Source organism: Mustela nigripes, chromosome 4 (genome assembly GCF_022355385.1).
Source record: "Mustela nigripes isolate SB6536 chromosome 4, MUSNIG.SB6536, whole genome shotgun sequence".
NCBI lineage: Eukaryota > Metazoa > Chordata > Mammalia > Carnivora > Mustelidae > Mustela > Mustela nigripes.
The window spans coordinates 185598813-185608084 of record NC_081560.1 but is presented as its reverse complement, the minus strand read 5'-3'; positions in this window follow the sequence as shown (position 1 = coordinate 185608084).

Genomic DNA, 9272 nt, shown 5'->3' with positions numbered 1-9272 from the left:
CTCTGGCTGAAAATTTGAGATTGCTTATGATGTTTAACTCATTCAGCTGGCTTATCAATCAAGTTGATTGCCTTTTTTGTTCTAGAATTTTTCATTTTGCTAATAAGTACAGAATATAAAAGTGGGAAAAAGACCTTAACAATTTTAAAATTATTTCTGAATTTCATATTCCTATTTTTACTGGTTATATGATACAAACTTTAAAACATCCAAACTATACATGAACGTAAGAAGAATAAAGATGTCTATACTTCGCTTTTTTCCCACTTCTTAGAAATCATCCTTGTAACAGATTGATGTACATTCTTCCAAGATCCTTTTCTATAATTATGCAACTATACATATTCCAACCATTTTACAAAAATGTGTCCGCTTTGCTGTGTGACTTTTTTTCACTTAATTATCTTGGAAACTCCCACGTCACCGTACATATAGATTTACCTTTTCATTTTTGATGGTTGCAGAGTATTCCGTTATATGGATATACCACCATCTACTTAATACTCTATTAGTGTACATTGGATTTTTCTAGATTTTTGTTGTTGTTGTTGCAAAGAACACTCCAGTTTTTATGAGTGAGTCTAGAGAATTGAGTGGAACATTTCGGCTAAAAAGGGCACACATTTTGTGTGAGGAGAAATTGCTCTGTGGCACTAAATAAGGACTTTCCCTTTCCCTTTTTATTGCTTCCTTTTTCTAGTGCATCTTGGGATTTTTTTACATTTTCTTATTTTTCTACAAAGGATCCAAATTTTCATCCTATACACGTGGCAGACATTTTCCCTAGCTTATCTCTTATCTCGATTTTACTTCCAGTATCCCTTATTGTGCAAAAGTATTCTTAGGGAGTGTAATGGTGTGCTTTTTCGTGGTTTCTAGTTGCCTCACCCTATCAGAGAAGCTTTCCCTTGCCAAGATTATACAGGTCACTTATGTCCTGTTCTAGGACTTCCATGGCTTTAGATTTCTGCATTTAAATCTTTGAGACACCTATAGTCTATTTCAGAGTAAACAGTGTGATAGAGATTTAACTGAATGTTTTCCAAATGCCTAGACAGCCTGGCCCCTCCCTCATTTGCCCATTGATTTAAAATGTCACTTTTACTATACAATAAATTTACATATACTTGAGTTCATTTCTGGACACCATAACCTGTTGACATTTCCATCTATTCCTGAGTCAGTAGGACACTTATTAAAGCACTAAGATTTATAACATATTTTACTCTCAGTTTAGGGCAAGTTTTGTAGTCCCCAACCATGTGCTTTTCTATTTGCACATGCTTATTTTCACAAATGAGTTTTACACTCTTTTAACCATATGATCATATCATATTATCACATCAAAATTTTTTTCATTGGGATTTTGATTCAATTGGATTGAATACATCTCTTATTTTAACCAATTTTTTTTTAAAAAAATAATAGCAGATAATTGAGAAAAAGCTCTCCTTTTTAAAAACAAACTATGGCTCTGGTTTTTGTTCTCTCACCCTTGTAAGCAGTATGATCTGTGTCCTTCCAGATCCTGGTCTACGTATTTACTCACTTGAAAATACAGGAATGCTCAGATATATAGCATAAATGGGCTTGTACTGGGCTCACAGTCAGCTAGAACATATCAGAAAATCTGTTAAATATTGAGTTAGGTCAGTATTAGTAGATAGACAGCATGACTCCCTGGCTCTTGTGACTCACTCCAGCTACCCTGACTTTCCCCAGCATAAAATTTGTTATTACATCAAATTTAAATGTGCATTCACAAATAGCATTGGTTTATTGGGGTGTGTGTGTGTCTGTGTGTGTGTCTGTGTGTGTGTGCGCGCGCGCACGCACGCATGCATGCTATTTTTTTTATCCGTTTGGTGTCAGAATTATACTAGTTCTATAGAATGAGTTGGGAAACTTTTGGTTTTTCAGTTTTTGTTTGTTTGTTTTTAATTCTCTGTAACAGCAAAAAATGTCACAGGCATTGTTGGTTCCTTTGGAAAAACATGTTTATGAAACCATCTGGGCCTGCTGCCTTTTGGGGGTTGGAGGGAATGAGGAGGTGGAGGTATGCAATTTTGCAACCTGTTGCATTATCTAGGCTTATTGTATTTGGTTTGTATTCTCTTTATTAAGAAAATTATGATGATTTTTAACTTTTCTAGAAAATTACTTACTTATTAACAGTATGGACTGTAAAGTCAGGCTGCTTTGTCCATACCCTAGCTTCACCAATTACCCATTTTTTTTCTTTTTAACAAACTTGGTGTTTTGCTCCAGTTTTAGGTTTTCAGAAAAATTGAACATTCCCATATACCTGGCACCCAGTTTCCCCTATTGCTAATGTCTCAATTAGTATGGTACTTTTGTGATAATTAATGAGCCAACACTGATACATTATTAGTGAAGATCATAATTTGTTTAGATTCCTTTGGTTTTTTACCTAATGTCCTTTTTCTGTTCCAGGATTGTATCCAGGACACCATATGACATTCAGTCATTTTGTCCTCTTAGACTCCTCTCAGCTATGGTAGTTTCCCAGGCTTTGTTTTTCATGACCTCAACAGTTTCGAGGAGTAATGGTCAGGCATTTTATAGGATGCCCCTCTACTGGAATCTTTCTGATGTCTTTTCACGATAGGACTGGAGTTCTAGGTTATTGGTAGGAAGGTCATAGAGATGAAGTGCCATGTTGATCACACAGATTAGGAATACACACTATCCACATGATGTCTGATAGTGGATGTTGTCCTTGATCCCATGGCTGAGGTAGTGCTTCTGAGCTCTCTCCAAGGTAAAGCTACCCCTGCTTTCCATGCTGTGCATTTTGGAAGAAGTCACCACACTTAGCCAATAACAAAGGAGTGGGAGTTATGGTCCCCCTCCTTGAAGGCAGAATTTCTACATAAAATATTTGGAATATTTCTACAAGCAGATATGTCTATTCTCCGCCATTTATTAATCTATTTAATTATTTTCTTATATCATATGGACTCATGGGTATTTATCTTATACTTTGGGTTATAACCCAAAACTACATTTTAAAAAAATATTTTTTAAGTAATCTCTACACCCAACATGGGGCTTGAATTCATGACCCCAAGATTAGGAGTTGCATGCTCTACCAAATGAGCCAGCCAGATGCCCCAATCCAATACTAGTTTCTAAATTTTTCTGCTCAAACTGCTCTGTCTTTAGTCCTTGGGAGTTCTTTCAGTTGGCTTCTGTGTCTCTTTGACACATCCTCATCCTTGGGGTCTTTAAAAAACATATATATCTCTTTAGCAGTATCTTACTTTTTGGCCCTACCAGATGCTCCTGACTCATCTTTTATATTTTCTGCCCCAGTCCTGGAATCAGCCATTTCTCCAAGGAACTCTGGTTCCTTTCATTGGAGAATGGAATAAGAAACCAAAATCTGGGCACTTTGCATGTTTGTTGCTACTAGAGTGTTGTTTCTCTTCCAGTTTTCTTTTAATTTGGTATCTGCCCTTGGCTATGTCGACAATGTTATATTCATAGTAGGAAATTTCCAACTATTCAGTGGGCTCTTCCAGGAAACAAAAGAAGGTGGGGTCCTTTTTCCTGCTCCTGGCATGCCCTTCCAGTCCCTACAGTGGTGTGGAGGAGGGAGACTGTTGGCTTCTTTAGACTTAGGAGCTGATCCAGAACACAGGGCCCCACACCCTAAGAGTTTCGTGTTAATGTGATCAGTTTTGAAATGTTTATGCATACCTATAGGGTCTAAATTTAAGCGGGAAATTCAAATGCTTGTTTTTTTACCAGTGGAAATGACTTTATTGAGGTGAAAATGGAATGCAGATCAAGCTTCCAAGTTCTGCTGCACATGGCAGTGACAGCCACCACAATATCCCCTCCTCTGCCTGGCAAGGGTTACACTATTCTCAACATAATTTATAGGATTTATTAAAACATCTTCATAGAAGGGAGAAAGTATGCAAATCTTCTCTTATTAAATTTTTCCCATGACTTTGGTGATGTCTCGTTTGTCTTTTCTAATATTTTTATGTATGTTTTCTCCATTTTTTTCATGGTTAGAATTACCAGAGATTTGTCTATTTTATCAGCTATTTTAAAAGAAGCCACAATTGATTATGGTGATCAGGTTTACCATTTTGCTGTCTAGTGCAGAAACTTCTGATTTCAGCCTTTCCTTTTAGGCTATTATTTCCTCCCTAAATTTCTTGTAGTGCCCTAGGTTTTAGAATTAGACTTATTAATTTTCTAGTTTAATTGAATTATAATCAAAGGAACTGGCATTTATGTTTCTACTTTAAGGAACTGAGATTTCTTCATGATATATGTATATGTTTATATACAATATGGTATACCATATTGTATATAAACATATACCATAATATATATAAACATATATATATATGTAAACATTTTGGAATGTTAAGCATTTTCTAATAGAATGACTATTTTCCATTTGTGGAGTGTCCATTTCTGCATATACCTACTAAATTAGGATTGTTCATTGTGATTTTCAAATCCTCATGTCTTCATTTATCTGTCCATTTCTGAGAGAACTGTGCTAAATTGTCTCACTAGTATTTTCTTTTTATTAATATTGTTCTTATTTTTCTAACAATTTTTGCACTACACAATTCAGTACATTAAAATTTATAACTATTTTATTGTCTGAGTAGATTGCTTCTTTATCAAGATCAAGTATCCCTCTTTGTTTATTTAGCATTCTGCTTCATGATTTTCATTTGGTTTACTTTTATGTTGCCTCGTCAGCTTTCTTTTGTTAAAATTGTATTGAGTTTATAGTTCATAGAGAAAAAACTGACACTGTATTAGTCATTACCTTTAAAGAACAAGTAGATTTTCAGAGTTTAAAGTCCTCTTTTCCTGAACATCTTCCTAGTTATTTTATCAATGTTTGCTATTATAAATAGGATTTTTTTCTTCCATTATATTCTCTAATTAGAGATTATATTTATATAGTAAAGCCTGTTTATTTTTGTATCTTAATTTTATAGCCAGCCACCTCATTAAGTTATATTTTTAATAGTGGATTTTAGTTCGTTCATTTGGGTACTCCATCAGTCACAGCATCTGAAATCATGATAACCTGCCTTCTTCCTTTTACTCTTTCTATTTCTTATTTGGTTCTCTTGTCTGTTTGTATCGGCTAACATGGTAACGGCTGATATCGGCTAACACTTCCAGCATAAAGATAAACAAGAGTAATAATAGTGGCATCCTTGCTTTGTTCTTGTTTTTAAAGTAAATGTAGGGTGCTTTTTCTGTCACAGTAGCAAAGTATATGCTCCTGTCAGAAATACATTTTGTTGCAAATAACAGAAAACTTTAGTAATAAAGATTTATATAAAACAGGAAGAACAGGAAGGCTTCCGGAAGGGAAACTTTTGGCCTCAGTCCGTTCTGCCGTTCAGCCCTGCCTTGTGTCTGTGAGTCTCCGCTTTTCCCTTATGGCTGCAAGGAGACGGCAGCGGCTTTGGGAGTCAGGAAGAGCAGGTCCTGGTGCACCCATGTTTGTTCTTAGCTGAAACACACTTTTCCCAGAGCTCCCCCCGCCCTACCCCACAGATACCTCTTCAGCAGGGGAGGCTGGGAAACTGGAGAACAAGAATATAATAATTGACTTTTCAGCCAGATTTTCAGATGTATTAGGTAGAGTTGTACAGAATACTGCTTTGAATTCTTTTAACTCCTTTTGTATCTATGGTTATTTTTCTCTTCTTTTGTGTTTTTGTGATTTCTCACTTTTTTCTTGATTAGTCTAGCAAGTGGTTTATTTTACTCTGGGTATTTTTTGCTTTCCCTTTAACCGGCTCTTGATTTTATGGAGCAATTCTGCCAGTTTTGTATGCTAATTCATTTAGATCTGCCTTTATCTTTATTAATTACTTTTTTGTTTATGTTTATTTTAGTGCTATTTATCTAAACTTGATTTGGATGGTGAATTCATTTGTTTCATTCTTTAATGATTGTCAGTGGAAGAATTTAAAACCTGTTTTCATCTGAGTACAGCTTTAGGATTTAATGTGTATTATTTTGTATCATGAGCAGCTACTCTAGGCTTATGGTTTTAGTTTCTTTGTTGGCTTAAGAGTAGTTTAGAAGATGTTTGTTCATTTACTTCTAATGGGGGTTTTTAATTTTTACTTTTTTTTCTTTGCTATTTAATTCTAGTTTTATTGACTTGTGGTCAAAAAACCTGCACCATTTATATTTTCTTAGAATTGACTGAGACTTTATTTGTTATCCAATTTTTGTAAAATATTTGGGCACTTGAAAAGAAATTGCTATTAATTATATTAATCAGATCCAGTGGGGTTTTTGTTTTGGGTTTTGTTTTTTGGTTTTTTTGGTCTACTTACTTATTTACCTGTTGTTAGTTTATTGAAGTCATTCGTGACTAAGAGAAGTGTTTTAAAGTCTCCTCTCACTACTGTGTTTCAAATACTTCATCCTTTCATTTCCTGCAACTTTTACTTTTTATCTGTTTTGATACTATATTGTTTGGTGTATAAAGATGAATGAAATGTGCATTTTCATTATGAATTTTATACCTCAGCATTATAATGCTTTCCTCATGAATTCAACTGTGTCTAATATTCACACTGCAAATCCTGCTTTTTTTTGTGGCTGCCTGATGTATCATGGGCCATTCTTTTACTTTCAAAATCTGTCCCTAAGTGCAAATAGATGACTTTAGTTTTTGACCCCATTCGCACTGATTTTTGTAAGAGCTGTATTTTATTTCAACTTTGTAATTTCATGTAATAATTTTTGGGTTTTTTGTTTTCTTGATTTTTGTGTTCTTTCTTTTACTGTGTATTTTGGCTTGGTTTTGATTATTTATTGTCCTGGGAGGCAAATGGAAGACATACGGACTGTTTTCATTTCCAACTAATGTCTACCTTTACAACTTTAAACAATATTCTTAAATCTTTCTCCATTTACAAAATTAAACATTATGAGGAAATTGGGACCCTTATATTTCTTTGTCTTTCCTCACCCTTTTTCTTCCTAATTTTAATTGATATATTCTGGTATATTTAATTAAGATATATTAATATCTCAATATCCTTATCTATTGTCATAATGTTTTTGTTTTTGCACAAAACATTTACATTTTCTTTGTCATAACAAGTTTTGTTAAATTTTTTAATTTTTTCATTAAAAATTTAAAAATGTCTACATATAAATTTATATTCTATTTTGAACAACATAACCACCATAGTTCCTTATCTTTGTTTATGTGGATTCAGTGTTCATCTCTTATCCTTTAGAACAATGGCTTTCCCATTTTCTGTCCTCTCTGAGCTCCTTAGATGGCTTCATTAAGACTTTTCTGATTTACAGGTAAGAGCAATATGCCCCTTTATTCCTTGCACACTTGCAAATGTCTTTTAATTTTCCCCACTCAAAGAGGCTTATCCTGTCTTCCTAGCTATGTGAAGCAGACTTTATTTCTAAAACTCAATACATTTGCCAAGATATATCTTACTGTTTAAATCATTATTCATTTGATGAATTTGGTGAGCCTGTTTGATGGGAAGTGTGATGGTTAATTTTATGTGCCAACTTATCTGGACTAAGGATATCCAGATAGCTGGTAAAACATTATGTCTGGGTGTGTATGTGAGGTTTTTATGGATGAGATTAACATTTAAATCAGTTGACTCAGTAAAGAAGATTGCCCTTACCAATGCCAGTGGGCATTACTCAATCTGTTGAGGAGCTCAAGAGAACAAAAATGTGGAAGATGGGCAAATTTGCTCTTTGGTTATCTGGGACATCCACTTTCTCCTGCCTTTGAATATCAGTGCTCTTGGTTCGGGGGACTGCAGACTGAGAGTGGGACTTAACACCCTTGCTTGGTTGGCACCCTGATTCTCAGGCCTTTGGATGCAGACTGAATTCTACTACCAGCTTTCCTGGTTCTCCAGCTTGCAGACAGCAGATCATGGGTCTTCTCAGTCTCTATAACCATGTGGACCAATTCCTATAATACTATATCTCATCTATATCCCTATAGATCATATTGGCTGTTTCTCTGAGAGCCTAATCAGGCAGATGCAGTTTTTTCACATCAAAAAAGTTTTTTCTATTATCTTTTGAATAAATTTTTCTGCTCCTTTTGATATGTTCTCTGTTTTAGGATGTCCGTTATTTTGAATATTGATCTTTGCTGTCTGTCCTCCATATCTATCATTTTGCCTCTTATTTTTTAATGTTTCTTTCTGTATTCTCTTTGACTTTCTCAAATCTCTTCTGCATGTCTCTGACTCAGTTTTCTACAAAACCAAATTCTCTTCTCCTTGTTTGTAATGGATTGATTCATTCTGCATTTGGATTTATTTTGCCCTCAATTTCTTGTTTTCCCAGTTCACTTTTCATATTATTCTTGTGTTTTATCATCTCACTGTTGATCTGGAGTTTCATGAAGATCCCGTTTTAGTTAATTTCCTCAAGAATGTTTATATTTCTAACAATGCTATCATGAGACCAATAGGATAAGAACGTGTTCTTTGGGTGAAAGGTAGGGGCTTAGGAGAAATAGCCTGGTAAAAGTGGAAGAAAGCTTGGGACATGAATGAAACATACAGATAGAGTGATGGTTGCTTATATAACTGGAAAATGGTGAGTGAGGGATAGAGTAGCACAATTTGGGGCTTGAGATGTAAGTAGGAGACAGATGGTGAAGGGCCCTATAGCTCAAGTTAGGGAGTTTTTAACTCCAATAGAAAACCAGTGAAGGGGGTTTTAAGAGAGGGGATCTACTCTAATGTACATTTTTTAAAAAAATTAACTCTTATTGAAAATTGAGGATGGACTGGAGAGGGCCATGAGAGATGATGTAACCAGTTGGGACACAGACACAGGTAGGGGTTGGACTAGAGTGGTAGCAAGGAAAGGAAGAAAGTGGTGGATTCAAAAGAGATCTCGGTGGCAGCATCAGTAAGATTCAGTAATGGATTAATGAGGGAGTGAAGTGTTGAAGTGAATGCAAGAAAACATATATAAACAGATTTTAGAAGATGTTGAAAAGAAGCAGAAAGTCTCATACCTAGTAGATGAAGGAAAATATTTGATTGGAAGAACGACTGATGAACACTGGGGAAGACTGATATGTCAACAATGTCTTGGGGCATCTGGGTATGGAGCCTGCTTAAGATTCTCTTTTTCCTGGGACACCTGGGTGGCTCAGTCAGTTAAGCCACTGCCTTTGGCTCACGTCATGATCTCAGGGTCCCGAGATCAAGTGCCTCATTGGGTTC